At 38.2% G+C, this 23,345-nt stretch overlaps 1 long non-coding RNA gene across 1 annotated transcript; it reads left to right on the top strand.

The window, feature by feature from the left end:
* Positions 1–1,170: 1,170 nt before the first annotated feature.
* Positions 1,171–21,157, top strand: LOC114133779 (uncharacterized). Its single transcript, XR_003593271.1, has 3 exons — positions 1,171–1,310; positions 16,011–16,186; positions 19,464–21,157. It is a non-coding gene; the product is annotated as an uncharacterized LOC114133779 (long non-coding RNA).
* The last annotated feature ends 2,188 nt before the right edge of the window (positions 21,158–23,345 follow it).

Here is a 23,345-nt window from a genome sequence, read left to right as displayed (position 1 = left end):
GATAAAACCGAGACAATGCTCACAATTTGTCTCCCAGGAAATGCAAACAGAACAAATATAGGCTCATTAATCCCAAACAGAAATGGAGATATTAACCTATCAACAACTCTGCATTTTTGTCCGGAAGGAATGCCATTAAAATTCATAGAGGAATTAGTTCTTTACCTAAAATAATATGCATTTAAACAAAAAAAAAAAAAAAAAAAAAAAAAGCTCTACGAATTGCGGGCACCACGCAGAAAGTAACATAAAGCAAGCCCATCATAGACACGCTTGCAAATTCAGGGTAAAACTGATTTGCTGTAAGGATATTTAATCAAGCATTCAAATTCCCCCACATACAGTGTGCCAGTCAAACACCATACAGGCCTGTCAGTCTCCCACTCTAACGTGTCTTCCATTCTCCCCTCCACACATTGCAAAGTTTAGATCAGTGAATAAGATTAAGTGTCATTGTCAGACAGAACAACCTCCCGCAGTGCAGCAGAATGGCTGCTGCAGAGGAGGCCTGATTTGGGGAACTGAACTGCCTGAATGCGATGCTCTAACTTCTCTTCCCACAATCTGGGGCTCCATTGTCTACTCCCTATTTTTAAAGTAGCGGGACCCTCCCTTCTTATTAGGTAAGGAAGGCTGACTGTCGTCTACATGAATCCAACACCACCTCCCCCTCGCCCCCCCATCCTCAGCTCGTCCCACCGTCACAAACTCAAATCCAAGGCCGGGGACAGTTTCTGCCCCCTTTATAACCAAACGTCACCCCTTCCAACTTCTGAACACGTAGGGGGCCAAAAGTGTGCGTTTATTCTCCAGACCCTCTTTGCAGATCGCACTTTAAACAGCGTGATCTGCGAATAAACAAAGCCAGTAAACAATGGAGTGGAGGCTATGCCCGCATATAGGAAGAGTACACACACACACACACACACACACACACACACACACACACACACACGCACGCACGCACACACACGCACACGCACAAACCAAATTGCACAAGTGTAAACTTTAAATAGGACGCCCGCGGCTCTGTAAATTTACACAGACATTAAATTTCGTTCTATTCATTTTAGACATATAATGCTAAGCTGATTTTTTTTATAGCGTGCTGATCGATATCTCTGTAAAATAATCATTTTTTTTAACTAGCGTGGCAGTGAAATCTTTGCTTTGTAGCTAAAGTCAACAGTGACAGAGTTTGAGCTCAAATAAATGCTGTGATGTCTGGAGCCCTTTGCAGAAGGCAGAAGGCAAGCTCCTACAATGGGCTTCAGTGGGGCTTGCCAACAAGCACCGGCTATTTTGCACAGGTACGAGAGCTTTTATTTTCCATAAAAAATATTGCGTTTTCACTTGGATTCTTTTACTTAAACTGTAAAGCAAATTGGTGGCGATTCGTGTGCATGCAATGTGGGCGACAGAGGTTATACGATATCCCGAGCTCATGGGAGGGGGGGGGGAAAGGAGATCTATTGGATTTATGTGGTGCAAAGTTGAAGAGATCTGCAGGTTGTGTGGTGGAAGCGAGTCTCTATCTCTGATCTGCGAGCCGGGTGGAGAGACGCCTGTAAAAAAACCCGATATTACAAAATAACATTTAATCTTTTCCTATTAAATCTAAATCTAAATTCGCAGATTTTCTTTTCTTTATTCAGGCGCATTGAATCAGCAAATATTGCTTTGCATGTTGTTTCAAACCAGACAGTATGATTGACTGGCGGGTGTCTACACATGTTCGCCGACGAATGAGACTTAATGTGGACTTGAAGACACGCAGTTGGCTATTTTTTGCAGTGTGCGGCTGATTTATATCACGTTCCCATAGGCTCGCATAGGTTTGGATATGACTTCTGTCTCGACACTGTGTCGCTGTTATTCGATGCAACTAATGCATTTTGCCAGTGTCATATTTTTAAGAATCAAAAATAACCATAAACATTTGCATGAAAATAATATATGTTGGAATTATACATTCCGCAAAAATAACCCACTCAATTGCGTAAAAGAAATTCGTATTAAATAATAATAATAATAATAATAATAATAATAATAATAATAATAATAATAATAATAATAATGAATTTAAAACGAGTGTTTTTGAAAAAAAAAAAAAAAACTTTAACAGGCTGTAATGAACGAAGAGCCCTTTTACAATCCCTCATCCAATATTAAACATTTGCCTCTGAAAGCGGCTTTTACCCCCAGCCCTTTGAAGGTGGGATAACCCCGGTCAAGACCCCTTTATATCGCGCTTTGAGACCGGGAATGATCTTTTGGATCTCCGCAGACTTAAAGGTAAGGAGCCTTGATCTGCTCTAGAGGAGGGGAAATATGCAAAGAGGCCGCAACCATTTGCATTTGCGTTTTTCTTCTTATCTTAACTTCTTGTTCAAGTTTTTGAATCGGGGAAAGACGCCCCTGCAGCAACATCGTAGTCCAGCGCATGGGTTGTTATAGCAACAGAAAAAAAGAGGATGTCCGCGCCTGTTGATTCTTTTTTTTTTCTTTTTGTTTAACCCGCTAGCCTGATTTCTTTGCATTTCTTGAGCTCAAATTTGCGTATTTCTTGATTAGGGGCCTGCAGATCAGACCCCCATTCATTCTGGGAAACAAAACACCCAGTCGCACCTTTTACATCCATTTAAGGATTTGGCTGCATCCAGATTTGCAACATTTGATAAAGTCTGAAAAACTGGGGCATTGAGCAGGGATTATCAACGCATATTTCTGATAATCACAGTTAAAGAGTTTAAAGATAAACTATCCGTGTCGCAACAATGGTTGGCAATTACCCCCTTTTCCTCATGTCTTTTAATTGCTTCTAATTGCATCAATCTTCTAAAGTGAGACATTCTAAAGCTTAAAGGCGAGTTTGGGCCTCCGTGCTCTAGGAATGACTCATATTATAAGCCAAATATGAGCATCCACCCATGGGCGTCAGCTCAATGGGACTTCCTGACGTAGTCAATACAGGCCCAAAGAGGGGAACATTGGAATCATAATATATTTTTTACATATTTTACAATAATTCAACTGACACGATCTGCTAATTTGGAGTAATTAATTGTGGCTTTGTCAAATCAACACTGCTCGATATCTACGTGTGGCTCTCTCCCGGTCTATTATATTACTTATGTACGGGGGTCGCATGATGTGATGAGGCCTATATCCCGTAGAGAGAGCATTGCCGCACCTTCGTGGGCTGCATGTGCGCTGAAGCCCGCGGACTGGAACACCCAAGTAGATCTGTCTCCACGGAGACGGCGGGACACCGGTCCAACAAGCTGTAATTCTGTCTCAGCCTTTTGCAGGGGAGGGACCGTCCACACTAGCCCGACTTAACTCCTCTTTCACCAGACATACTCCTAATCCTATATCTTAGCAGGGCAAACTGTCGTCCCTCAGTATATTAAAGGGACCACAAAGTCAGAACTCCAAGCCACCCATGGTTTCACAGCAGGGCGGCCAGTCCCGGTGAGACGCTCCGTGCCCGTCACTCCATCCACCGTGTGCGATTTTCCCTCCTTTTTTTGCTCTTCACTTTCATCATTTTCAAAAATCACTTTGATTTCATTTATTTTTTTTTTCAATGTAAGGTCTCCTAGAATACGCTTTACAACAGGCCTAAATTTGCTAAATTGAATTTACCACACTAGGGGTTCAAATATTTTTTTTTGATTAAAAATAATCAATAAGCAGTTTTTCAGAATTACTGTTAGTCATTTTCAAAAAAATTTTTTTATCAGGTTATTTATACATTTCAAAATGGATGTTCTTCACAGTTTAGGTTGACTAATCTCGACTATTAAGATGTAAATAATAATAATAATAATAATAATAATAATAATAATAATAATAATAATAATAATAATAACACTACATGATTGAAGTTGATATCGTAAAGGCACTAAACTTAAACCAACAACAAAAAATATAGGTTCTATTACATAGCAGTCCAAAATACATCAATCATAAACCCAAATGTCCATGCACTTGTATTACATTTTTTTTTTTTTACCAAATAACATATAAAAATTAAAATGTAATATATTGCAAACAAAATTTCTTTCCAATTCACTGATTGTTTTTGTTGTTAAACCAACAGCAACTTTTGCTGCCTTCTGGCTTATTGAATAGGTTCAGAATATAATTTTATCATTAATTTTAGATGTATTAATAACATAATATTTTCCTGGCAACTTATTATATTTGTAAAAACGAAAAATAAAAAAAAAACTGTAAGTGAATAAGTTGACATGTCTGTTTTGGTCTTTTCACATAAAACAATACATTTTGGGGGTGAACAGCTTTCTGACAGGAACATTTTTACCTTATGAGAGTTGATGAGTCATTTCATTACAGCTGGATCATATTTGTTTGACAAAACATTAAATTATATGGCCAAAATGTACATTTGCAGGGTTTATTTCTCATCAATATCTTGCGTCTTGGACGTTATTCCCGAAAGGCTTTCGAATTAAAAAAAAAAAATCTTCCTTTATTTTCAGTCATCATTGTTTCATTGTTAATGTTTTTTTGTGAAAACATTTTTAATGAAAGCTTGCTTCCCCCCCTCCCACCTTCAAATTATTATTGACATTATTTTATTAGTTGTAAATATCTATTTTTAAAGCGTCATGCTTTGTTTTCTTGACTGCCACAATGGAATGATTTAGTGCATGTCGAAACATGGAGATGATAAATTTTCATGACCTGAAATGGTGGATTTGTGACAAAAAGTGCAGAAAAAGAGAGGGAGGCCCGATGGACAGGGTGAGAAAGCGGATGCTATCTGTGATGTGTCTGCACTCAGTTCTGACACGACTCTGTGACATTCCAGTGCAGGACTCCTTCAAGTCCTGAGAGAGAAAACAGAGAAGGGAGACAGAAAGAGCCATCAACAATGCCCATTGAGTACTGTGAGGCAACAGCTGGTGGGATATGCAGTGACCTAAAGGCAATCCATTCAGGCCTGGACGGGGTGCCTCTCTATGCCCTGCTGCTTTTATGCTTCTGGAAGTGGATGGATGGTCAGTGTTTATTCTCATCATGCAAACTGAAAAGCAACAGTCTCAAAGAAACCAGTGGATATCAATCGTTGTTAACCAGATTTCAACTTCTGAATTGGAGAGTTCCATAGACGGAGGTAAAACTGAGATGCCGTCAAAGCTTTTGTTTCAAACGAGCTCTGAGTTGAGGCCCAGAAGGGAGGGTTAGATGAGCTTCTCAAGGCATAAAGCATCCAGAAAAAAAACCCTCAACAAAATCCTCAATGCAAGATAATAAAAGTGTGATCATCCAGGCAGAAAAATACTATATTGGATGGAGATTAATATAAAGTCAGGCATCAGCTGGAAGCATTTGTGTTCACTTGTGCTTCTAGCCCCTGTTTGACAATTCCACAGGCATTTCCCTTTGGGCCTCGCGCCTGTCTTTGAGATCAAACCTTGCTGCCAGAGCCACCATAAAACGATATGTCAGTCAGGAGAGGTAAAAGGATGCCTGCTAGACTGTGATTGATCTGCCGTGGTTTCTTTATTCCCCTCGAGACTCGATACATCCAGGTTTCAGATTCCACTCTCAGAAGCAGCTGATGAATAGTACCACGTATATATGACTTTTTATGAGCCATTTCCACCCTAAGTGGCACATTTAGCAGCACATGGTCATAACATGCAAGCCAAGTTGCTGCAATATTCCCTCAATTCCCCCTCCTGAGCTCCTGTTTCAGGAAGTGAAAGCAAAGCTTTGCCAACCAATCACATCGAAGGACATCCAACTCATTAAAAGTTAATGAAACCTATAAACGTAGTGCGCCAGCGATTCATTTAAACCCCCAATCCAATCTCCTCTCTCTGCAAAGGCAAACAAGCCTGTGTGCCCCCGGTGCTGTCCTTGGAATAACAAACTACGGAATATTTTGTCCTGCATATGTTCACTCATGCAGACATGTGCACATTGATAGGATATCTTACAAAGGGACTTGTCCAATTTAGAAAACAGCAAGGGTGGTGTGCTGCTGGGGGGTAACTTCGTTAATCTGCTTGGGAGTTGAATTTAATGCATTTGCCTTACATTGCACTGCTTGTCAGAAACTACGGCAACGGATGTGCCATTTCGACATTCATGAGAATCACTGACATTCAAATAATGTGCCTATTTTAATATCATACATGAGTGAAAGCCAGAACTGGGTGAAAAAAAAAGCTGTTTATACATCCTCCCATTCATGCAAGGGTCTTGATCCGTACCGCGAGACAAGGCCGAGCCTCTCCGTTCACACCAAACATCATCTATCCATTTCATTCACCTTCACCAGACGTCAAGTGCTGCTCCTAACATGATGAAAAGCCATCAACAGCAATAAAGTTCCACTTTGCTGGTGTCAGAATTTTAAAAAACAACATTCCTAATTGTCTTTCAGAGCTCTATTTCACACAGCTTTGTATAGTCCCTCCCTTGGGGGATTCAAATTAAATTCACTCCATGTATGTAGCCACTGTCAGCTCACTAATGAATTCCCATACCCTGACTTGAATCAAATTAATCCCCAATTTAATTCCATATAAATGACTGTGTTATTTATAAAGGGGAGACGGATGCTCGGATGAAGGATTGAGGAAAGCTGGGAGGTGTCTATAAGGCTGCTGAGCAGATTATGGTGAAGGATGAATCCTGTATGTTTTCCCTGACAGCAGAGTAGTCCCCTGATACACACTATTTAACCCTCGCCTGCTTGACGCTGACAGCAACATCTCGCCATTTGTCACCCAATATCCTTTCAGATTAAGGAGTCAACCGGCAGATTTATTGGTCAGAGCTGTGGCACTCTTATCTTTAAGTGGCACATAGAAAGATAAAACATGAAGGCGGACATGTTGCACATCACACAGTTAAATTAGCTGTGGGCATAAACACACGATTACACAGTTGCTTTCATGTGCAAAAGGAAATTGTGCATGCTTCATTACACAAAGAGGAGGTGAACATTTTGCAGAACAGCTCAATGACTACACATGCAGGATAATAAATGATTTCAGTAACTAAATTTAAAAGGTGAAGCCATTCACATGTAAAACCTGGATTTATCATGCAGAGGGATGCATTTTGTTATAATTTAGAGCTGTTGAAAACCCTACTTTCTGCTCAGAAAAATTAAAATACTACAGAAGGCCAATGAAAAATGTTGACAGTAACCTCAGCCTACGGGAAGTATGTGCATGAATTACTGCATCAAAGCAGTGTGGCATGGAGGCAATCAGCCTGTGGCTCTGCTGAGGTGTTAAGGAAGCACAGATTGCCTTAATAGTAGTTTTTAGTTCTTCTGGATTGTTTGGTTTGGTGTCTCACCTTCTTATTGACATTATATTATGGCTTCTCTTTGAGTCTTGTCGGGCAAGTTTCCTGGCCAATCAGGATCAGTGATCCCATCATTAAAGCAATTATTTGTACTTTTGGCCGTGTGGATCGGTGCCAAGTTCTAGTGGAAAATGAATTGAGCATTTCTGGTAGACAGCTGAACTGACTTTCAACTTTATAGAACACAGAGGACCAACACCAATAGGTGACATTACTCATCAAATTCATTGGTGTTTATAGAAACTTTGCACTGAACCTTAAGTATCAGGAATTTTATGCCTTTCCACTTTTCCTTCCACACTTTGGGAGCTTTGATTTCCAAATGAAAGACAACATGTGTTTTTATAGGTGAATTTGGACCACAATCAGTCTAATTATCTGAGAAAGGGAATTATAAGTTTTCCTTTGCTAAATGATTAAAATATATGTATGATAAATCTTTTCTTGTTGAAATCCAGCAATAAATACTGGATATATATATTTTTATTTTATTCTAATTTACTAAGTTACATTTTAGTGTCACATGACTGTGTGATACTAGTATTGCCACTTTGATTTATCAAAGTCAGGTGTTAGAAACTGACAGGAGGATTGTAAAGGGGCTTTTTCAAACAAATGGCATAACACAATGCAGCCCTGCAACATACTGCTAAATAAATTTTGGATGCAAATATAATGGCCAACTACATTACACAACCCCTTTGAAAGAGAGATGTTGGCTCAAAGTTCAGTTGCTGATGTGTGGTTTCAAAGGCTATAACTGTTGGACTGCCATTCCATGTTCAATAGTAAAAAACATTTATTTAGTCACTAAAACAGCAAAAGATAAATTTGGCTTGAATGAGTTGTTTATTTACGATTAATAGAAAATATAAAATTTTAGTGTTCAAGATGCCAGAAGTTTTAATTTTAACTGTATCAAAAGGATAATTCTGCCAATTAAGCACAAACATATCCAAGCATTAACTGCTGTGAAATTAAATCCAAAGTTAGTCTTTAAGCTCTTCCTCCCTTGAGTGCCTTAATACTAAGTCTGGCTATATTTGTTGATCAGCAAGAATTGTAAATTCACCAAAGCTTAGAGTGACATAACATTCATTGTGATGTTTCCTACAAATAGTGCAGGACATTAAAACCCAATGAACAAGTTTTACAGTAACAGGCTGTTCCCTGACACTAATTTGGTTCCTAATTTTTGATAAGCTGGAAGTACTTTAAAAGTTTCCACTTTTTATTGTCACTTTAATCAGTGACAACAATAAAGAGATTAATCATGTTGTGACAGTGCCTCAACGGTCTCTCACTGAGGCCAAGGCCTCTCATTTGGGGAACTGTTAGTGACTAGATTTGAAGTTGTTTTTCAGGTGGAAGTTTTGCTTAATTGCTTGATCACATTCACCAAACGCCATAGTGCATAATGTGTTGCCTGGAGGCCCAAAAAAACTTTTCAGAAACAAATTTTGGTTTTCATTTTTACTTTGTTTTATTTACAAATATGTCACTTACATTAAGAGTTTCTTTTTTAAGACTCCCCTAAGCAAGACAGGCAGCATTAATGATTAAGACCGCAAATTAGAACAATCAAAGAACACATGCATACACAATCTTAATTTAAGTAAATAAGACGTTCTTTGAAAATGCTCAAGCGAGACAATACTCCTAATATTGTCAGTCATTAGGACATTAAGCATGTAGCAGCCAATCGTGTGTCCCACTTTTAAAATTTATTTCAAAGTACAAAATTCTATCTAAAATAGTACCTAGAACTTATAGGCTTTGAGATAATGCACATAACTAGGACTCTTAACTCCATCACTCTTTAGAGACATAAATATAGCCATTGTTTTGGGCTATATCCTTGCTGATCAGAGTTTCATACTGAGGCATTTGATTGTGATCATCAGTTGTGTTTTAATAGATTCTTTTGTACATTTTTGACAGATCTCTCAATGTCAGAAATGTGATTCGGGTAATACTGGAAAGACAACACTATGTTGTGGCGTTTCTCAAGGCTCATTTCTGGGCTCTACTCTTTTCTTACTCTTTGTACTTCTATTAGGACAGACTATAAGAGTCTATAATTAATGTCTGTCATCTCTAAGCTGATGATATCCAGCTGGAATGCTCTTTTGGGGTTTATGGACTACCTAAACGACCTATTTTTGTTGTGTCCCTGACATAAATCAAGAGTTGGTTAAATGATATTTCCAACTCAACACATATTACCCAGAGACTCCGGTCATCACCCTAATAAGATGACTTCTGTTATTTAGCAACATTTCCATGTTAAAACACCCATCTGTATACTTGAGCAACAGAAATATAAAGATTGCTTTTGATTAATGTAACTGAAGAGTAATTCAAAACATAATCAAAGATCATGTCCAGAATTACATGACAGGGTGAATCGGGTTAGATCAGAAAATGCAGCTCTGTCTGTTAGGGTTCCCCAAGAATCTGCTATTTTTTTGTGTTCTTTTTCTTACTTTATGTACTTCAAACTGGAAGAGATTATAAAACACTATAAGACTGTCTGTTGTCATGTCTATGCAAATGGCATCCACTTTTACAGTTCTTCTGGGGCTTCAGTGGTTCATGGATTTTCTAGTTTTATTCAGCTAAAACAGATAAAGCAGAACATTTGATTGATGAACATTACTCCATTCTGAAATTTCTCTAATTATTTAAGGGAAATGTCTGAATGTAGAATGCTGGTGTATAATCCCTGATAGCAGATAATGAGACAAACCTTTTGTGATTATTTTGTTTGGCCTTTCAGGTGATTTAACAAAGAAATGTTAGATCTACTACAGATTATGTAAATTAATTTAAAATAATTGTAACTGGTACAAACAAAAGAGTGCACATCATTCCACTCTGAACATTCCTGTACTGGATGAAAGTTAATTTTAGAGGTTTAGTCCTAAACCTTAGGCCCTAAATAGAAAAGCTTCCTACTATATTTTGTACCTACTACAACCTTTTTCCATTTGATCTTCAGGCCAAAGTATGCTGATGGTCCGACTCACTCATTCAACTCTCGATGGATCTTTCGAGTTAGCACCAAAACTTTGGAATGCAAATCCTGTAAATTTTTGCTGCATAAATACTATTGAGTCTCTTGAAAGGTTCGATGGGAAAACAGGAATTCATTCTGAAATAGAAATGTCAGTTTTTGTTTGAGATGAAGCTGCGGCATGACTTACATAATAATCACAAAGTAACTCCCACACATTTGTACTTCACATTCCATCTATGAACTGTGAATGGTGGTAATGGGTGGCAGGTTAAGTGACTAAGATTTGATTGGACAGTTTCAAAAGCCAATTCCTGCTGAATGAGGGCCAGCTTGGATGTGAATGTTGAGATATACATTACCATATCATCAGTGTAAAAGTGGACATTTCCAGTGCTGATGTTACTGACAAAGTTATTTACATGCAGAATGGAAAATATTGATCCTTAGACAGACCAGTATGATATATTGCGTTTTGTTATAATTTAACCATTAGCATGGGAGGAATATAAGGGCGACAGACGGTTGTGAAGTCCATTTGGCCATATAGGGAATATTTAAGAGCCTTTAAAGCTCAGTCCACCAAATGTCTGAATGTCTATGGTTTATTGAGGCATCTGTAAGCCGACACACTTTATTGCCAGACTTGGCTCGTGCACTTACCATCCTGGAATAGAAGAAAACACACCCACACAAAAAGTTTGCTGTTTGCCTTTGCTCTACCAAATCCTTAACAGCCGCGCTGTAGCCAGTCACCATTCACGCCTTTGTGCTGTCAACAACATCTAAACGCATCATTTGTATTGCAGCAAACCATCCCGGTATGTATCCAATACCAAATGTTTGGCGACTCCTAAACAAAAAAAAAGGAAAAAAAAGGAGAAGGAGGAGGGCTAATGCATAATTTGGTAGAAAACATTTTACAAAACATTTGGTAATAAAAAAAAAAAAAAATCTTCGGCGTTGGCCCTGAGGCTTAAAGCAATTAATTCAGGATCCTGACATAAACTCTCCAATCCTTTGACAGCTTGGAGCCGAAATAAAAATGCTAGTTCTCCTGGGAACGGCAGGAGATAGCTGGCTCTTTTCTGGACTGTTTGCTCACTGGCCCTGAGAGCAATCTTCCCCAGTCAGAATGAAATGCAAGGACACAAACAATGTACCGACGAGAGAATAGGAGATGGGGAATGAACAGTTTGGACTATTTGCTCAGCAGAAGGGCAGCCACAATGGCCGGCCCATGGCTTTCCCATGCATCAAGCCTCTTAGTCGTAGGCCTCCCTTTGTTGCCTGGTTTCTTCTTCCCTGGCCAGATAAGAGCCCAGCTGCCCTATACTTTTAATTCCCATTGTACACCATACTGTATGGTCATTTATCTGTCTACTTTTTGCCTGTAGTGGTGGGTGTTGTCTAATTGAACAGGTTATCGCATGTGTATCTCTGTTGCCCGCATGTGTGCTCGTTTAAGGTTGAATCGCTCCCCACTTTGCTATAAAAGGCAGGGTTTAGGTCGGGGTTGGGGGGATAAGGCCTGACCTCTCTTTTCGTCTTCGAGAGAGAAGCACAAGTCAATAACAGAGTGCGATAAAGATGCAGAATTTTAACTTCAATCTAAAGCCGAATGTATAATTTTTTTAAAGCAAATCCTGAGACCTTTACAAAAGGGCTTCTTTCCCCAAATACATTTTTGGGGTTTTGGGGTATTTTTTGGATTAAGTAAATATACTGTCTGAAGTGCTTACAATTTCTTTCTCTTGTTGGTTATAATAACTATGAAAAAACCTGAAATATTAATTCTGACAAAAAGGAGAAATCCAAGGAATAATAAAAAAAAACATTGCGCTGTCCAAAGATTGAAAATAATTATGCATTTAAAAATCTGTTTTTATTGCTTTAAAATTTTAAACAGCATTTAATACTTTTATAAGGAACAATGTTGCTAAGCAAATAAAACAGCTGTGTTTAAAAGGCAGAGGTCTCACGAGTACCTATGTCAAAGACAACTTTTTTTAATACAATAAAGTAAAGGGGAGCCATCATCTTTATAATGCATGCAATTTGTTTGGCTATGACAATTAAATTACCACACAAGCCTATGGTATTGATTATGCTGCAAAAACAACAACAGACTAAAGAGGGGGAAAATGGCTGTTATTAAAACAAAATTATTTCTAAAAATCAATTTTTAGAAGTCTTAATTTCTGAAATGTATTTATTGTTTCAGGCTTTAAAGGATTACAAAGCATTGTGAATTTTCTTTTAGAGATTTATGTTTTTGAACCAGTTATTGACTTACAGAGACATAAAATAATGCTTTGGTGTGGTATTATTAAGAGCACTCTGAGGTTTTTCATCCACACAAAGTATATTACCGATGACTCATATATAACAATTACAATAAGAAATTTTAAATACTGGAGATGTTTAACAAAGAAATTCTCATAAAATGTTAAATGTTTTCAAAAGTCTGAATCTACTTCCACTTTTTTGTATCTTGATTTAATAGGAAAACCACATTCTTTTAAAAGAGAAAATAAAATGATCATAGTCAAACAAAGAACCAAACAAAGACTTCAAGTTAAAAGAGGAAACTTTCAGAGGGAAAAATAAGACCGGTATAGGAGCCATTTGGTTGTTTTGCATTTACATTGAACTGTTCTCTGCCGAATGTATATTACCACTCAGTCCGTGTGGTATCGTCTATGTGGCAGGAAGTCGAAGCAGGCCGATTTCGAGGCCAGGGCTGTGGAGAAAAAAAAATAAGAATAGGAAAGGCTCTCTAACAAACAAACAAACAAAAAAAGAGGAGCAGTGAAATGCATAGGAGGATCAATACACATAAGACGGAAGAGCGTATTCATGCATGTGAGCAGACACTTGACAAAATACAAACACACGGAGAGACCCATCCCCCTCTGTAAAGGTTGTGGTGTCAGGACCCCTTGGGTGGTCAGACTCAGGATGATTTCGACACAATATGATGTTGTGAAGCAGCCCTTTGAAAAAAAAAAAAAAAAAAAAGAAAAGATGTTCACTGCCTGTTTTTACTGTCACATTTGTATAAAGCTCAAATGTTGTGTAATCTTCCTTTTTTTCACTGGGGTTAAAATGTATTTAAACAGTGTGATGATCTGTGGTTACAAAAAGCCTTTTCTACTCACAGACGCAGCATGAAAACTGTTCTTTTTTTCGCCAGCATGAAAATACGACTCATAATGACTCCACAATGGTTTATTCTAATGGCTAAGCTCTTAATCTATCAGATCAGATTTCAAAGTGCCAGAAGCTGTGCCAAGGCAGGTCCCAGGAAGGAAAACCCTTTTGTTGGTTGGGGGGTGAAATTTCAAATGTGGGGCCAGACTTCATTATTGCAAAAAAAGAAAAGAAAAAGGTATGACACGGTGTGAAAGCACCCTAAAAACCCAGCATCATTAGGAAACAGCAAGTGCTTGTTTTTGCATCCGCCTTTGGTGCACCAACAGTGCTTTGCCAGCATGTCAGACCTCAGGTATGGCAAGATAAATAGCTGTCTTATGTGTGCTTGTGAGAGCTAGGCTCCTTGTGGGGTGGTGCTCCCAGCTTCACGCTCCAGCAGCGCTGAAATAAAGCTCTGTTCGAGGCATTTCAACACCGCTTAAGGTTGTCCTTTGCCGTGTAATTTATGAGCTGAGAGGACTCCGTTTCTAAAGTTAACCGCGACCTACAATCTTCCAGCATTCATGGGTGGAGAAAAGAGCTGTGTGAGTCATAGGAAACTTACAACACAGCTCCACTTACCTGAAACAGTCTGAGGGGTGCCCATGGTTCTCTCCCTGGTGTTTGGTTCAGTTGCTAAACGTGGAGGTGATGTGACCCAAACTAATTGGATGTCCAGGTACTTCAACAGGTTAGCTGTCACCTGTAGGGTCAGTGTAGAGGTGCCAGGATGAGGTGAGGAACACTTTCTTCTCACCACAAGCCTCTCAGTGGGTGGTCAGATGGAAGGAAGCACAGAGAAGCAGAAAGACAGACAGACGGGCGATTTGCAAGGATCCTCTTGGTTGCAAGTACATTATAAAAAGAAAATTAATCTTAAAATTGAGACATGTTCATATTTTTTTAAATGTTAAAATTAAGTTCAGACAAACTGTGAATGTGAAGCATAATGCTTTTAATTTCTGTTTTAAACTATGGTGGTTATATATATATATATATGCTGAGAGTCATTTTAGATCTGCCAACATTTAAATTTATATTACATGTCTCATGTTTGCCCTTCACCAACTTACTCACTATATTTTATTGCTGTGGTGCCACATAAAGGGAAATTGTTCTGCACATTATCAGCTGATTTACATGTTGTTGCATCATAAAACTAAATGCCTGTGTTATTATGCTTTGTTTGCATAATATTATTAATAAGAGCAGAAAAGAGGCATAAAATAAAATTTACTGCCGTTTTAAAATTGCTACATGTAAGATTTTGCTGTTTAACTCAAACAGTTTGGAAAATATGTGCTGAAAGATTATTGCTTGTTTAAAAATTTATGAAAACAATTATGTATGCATTTGATCTATTCAATAAAAATTTATCAAATTATTGAACAAAATGCCTTGTAATTTCACATTATAATAATACATTTAAATATGCATGTACTTCACAGTGTTCCATTACTTAAACATTTTGAGCACTGTTCTAAAATTTTAACCAGTGTGAGGGTCATTGCTTTGGTCCAGTCCAGGGTTGCCATAACCACTGGTTATTGTGACCCAGTTTGGATGTTTATTTTTTATATATATATGTACTTTATTTTGGGGGTCAACCAAAATTCAAAGAATTTACTTGTGCTTCTAAAAAAAGTGTGCAAGTTAAATGAGAACTGAGCACGTTTTAGTTGCATGCATATAATTTAATTAAAATCCCTTTTATATGTATTGAAGCTTTTAGAGTGATATATGTTTTAGTGAAAGTGTATAAATTTGTAGCAACTTAAAATAAAGATTTCTTTTGGTTTCTTATTTTATGTGCATATCAATTTCTGTTTAGACTTTTCAATTTTTTAATTTTTGCAACAAAAAAAAGAGAAAGAAAATGTATTCAGCATATACCTCATCTAGACACCAGTGTACCATCATTTACCTTTTAAGCAGCCTATTAATGTCAACACCCAGTAAACACCTTTGACATACAGACTTGAATGTGACAAGCGAGTTAACTAAACATTCCTGGGTGTTCTCCACAAAGGTTTACCCCTCTTCAACAGGGCTGCACTGACCCATCTCACAGTCCAAACCCCACTTCAGAAAGATGCGCTAAAAACTATTTTTCCTCCACATTTTTCCTTGTGTATTTTAATTGCACAAATGAATACTAAGACCTGTTAAAGTATCAAAACATTTTCTGGTGGAATAGTTAGTTCATATGATGCAGATTTCTTTGTAAATGTGATTTAAAACGGGAAGAGAAAAAAAGCTCTGTGAGGATTTGTGAATTTGGGAGTATAATTCCGGCCCCGAGCTTATCTGCACACCCAGACTATTTGAGTGTTTTGAGATGCGGGCTCCCCGAGGACGGATCGAAGGCTTCCTAGTAGAACTGCACATCAAATAAATAGGAGGATGGGATTTATATGGAGGCTGTGTCTCTGTCAAACAGGGCTCTGCTGACTGAAGTGATCCCCACGGCCTGAGCGGAGGAGAGGAGGGAGAGGAAGCCTCGGAGGGAAGAGGGATAGTTCTGGAGGAGCCTCGCTGACGCACTCACGCTCACAAAAACTCAAACACAATGTCCCCCTCAGTCCTGGGCTGTGACCGGCCCGTGGCATTGCCCAGGTATGTCAACTATGTTTGCCAAGCCATCCATCAGCAATTCTCCTTCCCACTTGAAACAGGAACTTTTGTTTGAGACACACACTTGTTCAGTCTGTCATTTGACTCAATTCAACCAGATCATTTTCTTAAAAATGAAACAGAGGATTTTATTTACTACTTGTTTTATTTGTCATTATTTCCCTCCTATTTCAGGTTCCACAGTACATATGTGCATGTCAAGGCAAGTTAGTACAGTTTAGGGACATCAGTGGCCCTTATCGCTGGTGACCAGGGTTAGCAAATAAAAAACACTGTGGAGAAGTTGAGCTGCATGGAAGCAGGGGAAGATTTATAGCTGCATGACACTCTCACAAGACAAAGACGTCCTTTTTTATTTTCTGGTTAAGTGCTTGGATCAAGTTGAAACAGAAAAGAAAAGAAAATGTTGGATGACTGAAAGGTGTTATTTGTCATTTGTGCCATTCCCAAATGAATAACAAATATCAGAAACCAACATATCATTACATTTTAGCAAATTTCTCCTGGTGACGCAAGCACAAGCATTCACCATTGTTGGCCAGGTTGAACTGACTAGAATCCTCTCAAAAAGAGCCGATGTGTGGGCTGGTATGTTTGCTAAAGCACCTAAAGTTTGTTAGCTGGAGCCTTACTTCATTCCCTGAAACACAACCTTCATTTATCTTTTGCCTTCCACTCAGTGCCAGAGAGAGAGCAGATATCACTAAAAGTGCCATGTTAATGATTGACTCCTGGCACACTGAGCATCCGAGATCGAGTGGCCACTTTGCCTGCACTTGTGCTGCATTTTCAGCCGTAAATGTTTGTGGTCCCACTATCCTCTTCAGCTTTCCATACAGTATTATTAGCACTGAAGGAGAGGGTAGGGCGGGGTCGAAACAAAGTTTCAATAAAGAACCATCGGCATGCTGAGGTAAATGGTATATAAGAGTTTGTCTCCGACCCTTTCAGAGCTTTTTATATGAATGTGGCTGAGCAAATCTAATCTCCCCCTTCTAGATAAATCTGTCCCTGCTTTGTGAAAGCAAGTTCATGCATTTGTATTACTCCGCTGCTCCAAAGTCGACTTCGACCAACTTGAAATGAGTCCCAGATTTCTCATTGACGGTTCAAGATGAAGAGCAAACTGAGATTAAGGGATGTTAATTAATTGCAAGGACTGTCCCAAAGCCTTTCCCTTTTTAGTTGCCATCATGCCAATCAGTTTTTAATTTTTACTTCTGTTAATGATGCAAAAAAAAACAAAACAATAAAAAAATAAAATTGAAAGGGTTATTTTCTGTTAAAATGCTAAAAGCAGCACATATCTAACTACATGACATTGTCAATACTGATTTGCCATCCTGGAAGCTAAAGGTAATTGCTAGTAGGTCAGAGACCATTACCAGTACAGACTTCTTCCGTCTTGGGGGATTAAGCTGTGTAAAAATGAAATACAAATATTTTTAATAGCATTTAATAAAATGTTAATCTATAGATTTTTAATGTGATAGGATTAAAGGAAATCAAATTAATTCAAACAGTTGGAATTAATTATCCTAATTAATTGAGTTTTTATCAAATGCTAATTTAAGCCAACAAAATAAGTCAAGCCTTTTGATTCGAATACATTTTGGTTGATGATTTTTTTTCCAATTATTTTCAATGTCAATTTAAGCAGTCTTGTACATATTTAGGCTCTATTCACTTGCTGGAGTGTCACAGCTAACTTTAATTCTGGAGACCTTTCTTACAGCAAGATATTTTGCACTCAGTTGAAAGTGGTGTGATGATTGGAAAACACTTTGCTGTGTGATTTTCATGCAGCACATGGTCTTATTTAAGGTCCAACTGGGTTAAATGACAATAAAAAAGTTTCACCCAATGAACTATTCGACACAGTTTCCATTCCAGTTCACCGAACACTCTGATGCTCTTTATCTGACCAAACGCATCTTCTTTCAGGTTGACAAACTTTAGTTTCAGTACTGCCACTTACAGAGTTGGAAAGTATCCATTAATATTAATACTGATAGATAAATAGTCATCAGCTTCATTACAAATAATTGTCTAAAACATAATTATCAAAGGTTTGTAGCGATTGCTCAATCCACTGAAATGTCTTTAAAATTAAAGTTGCTCAAAAATGGCAAAAGTCTGAATTGGCTTTGGCCCCTTTTAAACTAGTCAGTAGCTGCAGTGGGACTAAATGATCTGAATTTATAGTAAATTGCTAAATTAATAGTTCTAGTCAGGTAAGACATCAAATGCTTCTAATTTTTCAGCCGAAATGTGTTAAAAACTAACCAAAGCGGCAGAATGTAACTCTTATAAAAAAATATTTTGTGACATTTATATTTGTTACTACTGTCACTATGTTGTGGCAATATGACATGAGACCTCTTCTCAGTGCTACTATTGTCATCTGCAGAAATGCATCTCTTCAGGAACAACCAATTAGAGCCAGTAGGAGGGTCTTAGTGCTGTCAAACATGCTCATATACATGCTGATCAATTTACTAATGGCAAAAAAACACAAAAAAACGGGACTACTGTTTATCCACAATCATTGGTGGCCATGTTAACCTGTCATGGCAGGCTCTGCTGTCGAGAAGAAGCTGTAGTATAGCAGAGAAAAAGGGGGAGGATGTGGGCAGCATGTAGACAAGCATAATTAGCAGCACTGGGACACCCCTCCTTACTCTGATTGGTTGTTTCTGACCAAATTTACGCTGATACTATTGGGAACACTGGAAGAAGGCAGAGACAGGTGAATGTTTTTGAGCATTTATCTGTAAATTTTACTGCCACGACAGAGTAACAGTTTGAACAAGTACATAAAAAACATATTTTTCAAATAGAAGTTACATACTGCATCTTTAATTGTCCATTTAAAACTCTCTGTTTTGCAATCTTGTTCTTGACAGACGTAAAATGTGAATCAAATTTCAGAACATGAAGCATCTACACTGTAGTTGTCACATGAAGATACTTCAAAAGGAGCTTTATCATCTGTCAGCTGGAATATGTCACCATAACCTCACAATGTTTAAATAGATCCAGATTATCTCCCTTTAGTTATTGCTGTGTCATGATTATTTTTTTGAAAACCTTGTGTACAAACCGTAGGTTTCAAAACCGAGTGACAAGGCTAGTCTCTGTGAAGAGACTGTTGGGTCTCAGGATAATGATCAATCAAGGGGATCAGTGTTTGTTAATTTAAAACATAGTAATGCACTGTAATGTCACTCTATGTCACTGTTCTTTCCATCCTCTACAGAAATTCATGGATGTTCCTATGAAGAGACACATCCAGGCAGCCTCACTTTCATCTCCCTGCATCATTTGAGCTGAAAGCTCCTTCCTGTCGATGCACTTGGCTATATCTACGTCTGACCTGTCTGCTATATGTAATATCAAAGCCTCTGTCAGCACGGAGCTGAATGGGAACAAAAGAGATGCCTCTATTAATGATTAACTGTTCTAAAAGCCCCGGCTTTTGTATTCCCATGGTGCCCAGGCTATCTGGCCACCATGTGACATGCTCACAGCATTTTTTGAGCAGATTGGGGGAAAGCTAGTGAGCAAACACAGGTGCTTTGGAGCAGCGGTGCCGACGCTGTCAGGGACAACCACAAACAAGAGCAGCTATGCCTGGCTAAATGAATCCCCACCCCTCCCAGCACCATCACCACCTCCTCAACCCCCCGCTCTGTCACCAGCTAACTTGTTTGCTAGCTCCCTATAGCTTTCTCCTTCTGCATGGTGGCCGCCCCCCGCCCCTCTTCCTTGCACAAATGCAATGTCCGCTGCAGTCAGGCTCCAGAACTTCTCACACTCTCCAAAGAAACAAACAAATAAAAGTGAGGACGGCCGACCACTTCTTTGAGGTGATGGCATTTGCTGCGGTCATGACTAGTGGGAGAGCAAACAAATTAATGGTGTCCGTGTTTTCACTTTCTAAACCAAACTAAATGTCTTTTAGTTCAAGTGGGGCAATACAACTGACCTCGATGTCAAATGCTGCGTAAAGGTTGCACACTCTTGCACTTGAAATGCTGAGAAGAGGCCATAAGAAATTAACCAGAACTTGAGTAATATTATATATGAGTAGAAAAATAACAAAGTAAACATGTAAAAATCTAAATAATCTACTGAAAAAAAAGAGTGTTTTAGCAGCAAGCTATAACCAAAGATGACTGAAGTGCTTAACCTTTTCATCACAGTGACTTGGGGTGCTGTGTCTCTCAAGTTTGATAAGACAATCAGATGATAGGATGGCGTTATCTTAACACGGCTTTTCCTGCTGGGAGACAAATGAACAGCGAATGATAAAGGGAACAAAAGCTTTGCTCTCATAGGCTGGTACCTCAGAGCAAAGGAAAAATGATCAGAGTGGAAAATTCACATAAGGTGCCCATATTTCATTTTCAATTTGGCTCTCAAGCTAAATCACAGGAACAGCATTTTAAAATTTTTTTAAAATCATTTTATATCTTTATTATCTAATGATGGATTTTGGGTTTGAAAACTGCTCGTACCTGACCCTGTAGATCAGCTATCAAAGAATAAAGGTGATAAAATGCTTCACAAAAACTGAACATCAGGGAGAGAAGAAATAAATCTACCGCCATGCAAGTAGCAAACACAGAAAAAAGGTCTGGCTAGAAAAGATGAGAAATCAAGGAAAAAGCGAAAATGTCAGCATTGTTTCTTGTGTTTGAGATGAACAGTCTTCCAGAAAAAAAGTGAAATGTGGTTTCTTCTTGAACCCTCCACTGATCAATGAAACCTCAATTTTCTGTGGGTTCTCTGACTTTTGCAGCCTATTTCTCATAGTAAGAAAAAATGTGTATACACATGGATGTGGTCCAAAGTTTTGTTTGCTCATTTCCCCCCCCAAAAATGATTGGAAATAAGTATAATTTAAAACTGAATATATTGTCATGTATGAATAAAGTATTTTATTTTTAAGAAATGTGTTGTGTATTATTCAGGATATGATTTTCTCTATTCCTCCTCATTTCTTCCACACCCTGGGCACCCATGGACAGTATGGATTTATAAGGTTGGCCAGTCCTTGTTTTTCAGAGGCCCAAAAAAGTGCGTTGGAAGTGTAACTTTTTAAGCTAAAACATTACATCCAAATCTAGCCTATACAAAGACGTTGAAAAGTCAGGCTTTGTTAGCCTATTTGATCAACCCAAACGACCTTTCCGCCACATTTAGACATTGACGGATGTCTTTATGAGGACGTGTTTTCAACTTTCATTCTTCAAGTCCTATTTTATGTTGTTTTCTCTTAAGCCAACACAGCCTTGAGAAGTTTGGAATGTGATTTCATTCATCTTCAGTCTTGATAAGTAAGAAAAAAAAATATAACATTTTGTAATAATAATAAATCTATGAATATTTTAGAGTTATATTTCAAATGTGTCATTTCTTGTTAATTTGCAACATTGTTGATGGGATTTCTGCTCAGTTTTTTGGATAAGTTCAGTTTTTGAGTTTTTTGGAGCTAGAGGTATCCTCACTTAAATATTTTCTGAAAGGTTCATCTTACTGCTTTTTTGGCCTTTAGACCCTATGGTTTTACACTAGTTGAATGAATTGAAAAAACATGTTTTAAATTTTTCCAACACAGATTTGATAAATCTGTCAAATCTGTTGGTAAAATATATTTTAAATATACTTGATCTAGTTCAGAAGCCTACAAAAGCTGTAAAATATCCCCTTTATGATTAAATTGGAATTTGATGTAATTGTTTTTCACAGATTTGCCTTCCTTTCACCATTTTTTCTTTCAGAATTGAGTTTAAAATAGGAAGGGGTATCTTGTGGGGAGTTCATCTCCTTTTCTAGTGATTCCCTGCAAGGATTTAGCTTTTCCTCCACGTGAGCAGAGTCTGATCAGAAGACTTAAAAATCCTCTGCTTCAAGAGTTTGACTGTAGTACACAGGCCTGCAGGCCACAGTACAGAGTTGGGGCTCCAGCACCTCAAGAGGGATTTGAGACAACATCTTTGTTGCCTTCTCATTGTACAGCCCTGAAAGTCGTCCAGCCTCATTGTCTGTCCAGACTCCTCTCAAACCTCGGCTGCAGTCAAAAGAAAAGTTTTCCAGTAATGAGGTAAGACATGAAAGCCACCCAAACACAGCGACATGTTGAAAGGGCTCGTTTGATCTTGCCATGCACAATGGTAAAATTTGAAAAGAGCAAGGTGTGCTTTAAAACGGCAATGCACCGCATTAACCCCTTGTCTTTTGACAGGTCCACACCTAGAAAGATGTAATATTCCACTCAATAGAAAATGTAGATCCTGAGTAATGGCCTCCTTGTGGATTGGAGGATCTTTGTTCTAATTCTGCTTGCTGCTTTTAAACATAGTCTGCTTAAGAAAGACTGAGTTGCCTTCTGTTCAAAGCTCTTTTACATAAAAAACACACTTGTTCTTTGTAGTGGTACCTTAAATATACGTAATTTAACTGGTATTTTCAGAAAAGTTGTGTCTCCTGAAACCACAACATAAAAATGTAGTGCATTTAGCGTATTGAGAAAAAAACACTCAACAGCAATTTGGTGGAGCAGAGAGATTACCAAGCAGTCGGCCATGGCAGTCACGGGTCAGTGCAGGCTGACTCTTTCTCCAGACTCTGTTAACTAAGTGGGCCAGCACTATCTCTGTTCAGTCACCAAACAGTCTGTTGACTTCTCAAGGAATGCTAATAAAACTCATCGTCTATTTTGAGAGATAGATCTATTGGGGCATTTCAGCATTCCATGAATGAACTGATTTTGATCTTGTCTGAATAAACTTGTTAAACTATAGCAATGTTCATAAACTCAAGAGTCTCACTCATTGGTTGAGCAGGCTTCTCTTTTCTTTGGCTTTTTGTTTTCTCATTGAATCCATGACTCTACCCTCCTGTAGGCATCATGTCCTTCTTTGAGATAAATTGTCAAAGTGGACTGACAAATCGAAAAGTGGTAGACTTGGGTAATGCAAATGATACCTCATATTAAACAGTCATTTAGAAAAAAAAGATCTATTACTGTCCAAAACCACATTTTTTAGACTGAAAGACAAATAAGTCGGGAGTAAAAACAGCTTTTCAGATTAAAAGTGTCAAACATATCTGACAAGCATACTGTATATTCCTG

The sequence above is a fragment of the Xiphophorus couchianus genome, chromosome 19, assembly GCF_001444195.1.
Source record: "Xiphophorus couchianus chromosome 19, X_couchianus-1.0, whole genome shotgun sequence".
NCBI lineage: Eukaryota > Metazoa > Chordata > Actinopteri > Cyprinodontiformes > Poeciliidae > Xiphophorus > Xiphophorus couchianus.
Note: the sequence above shows the minus strand (reverse complement) of the source record. Positions and strands in the feature narration are given on the sequence as shown.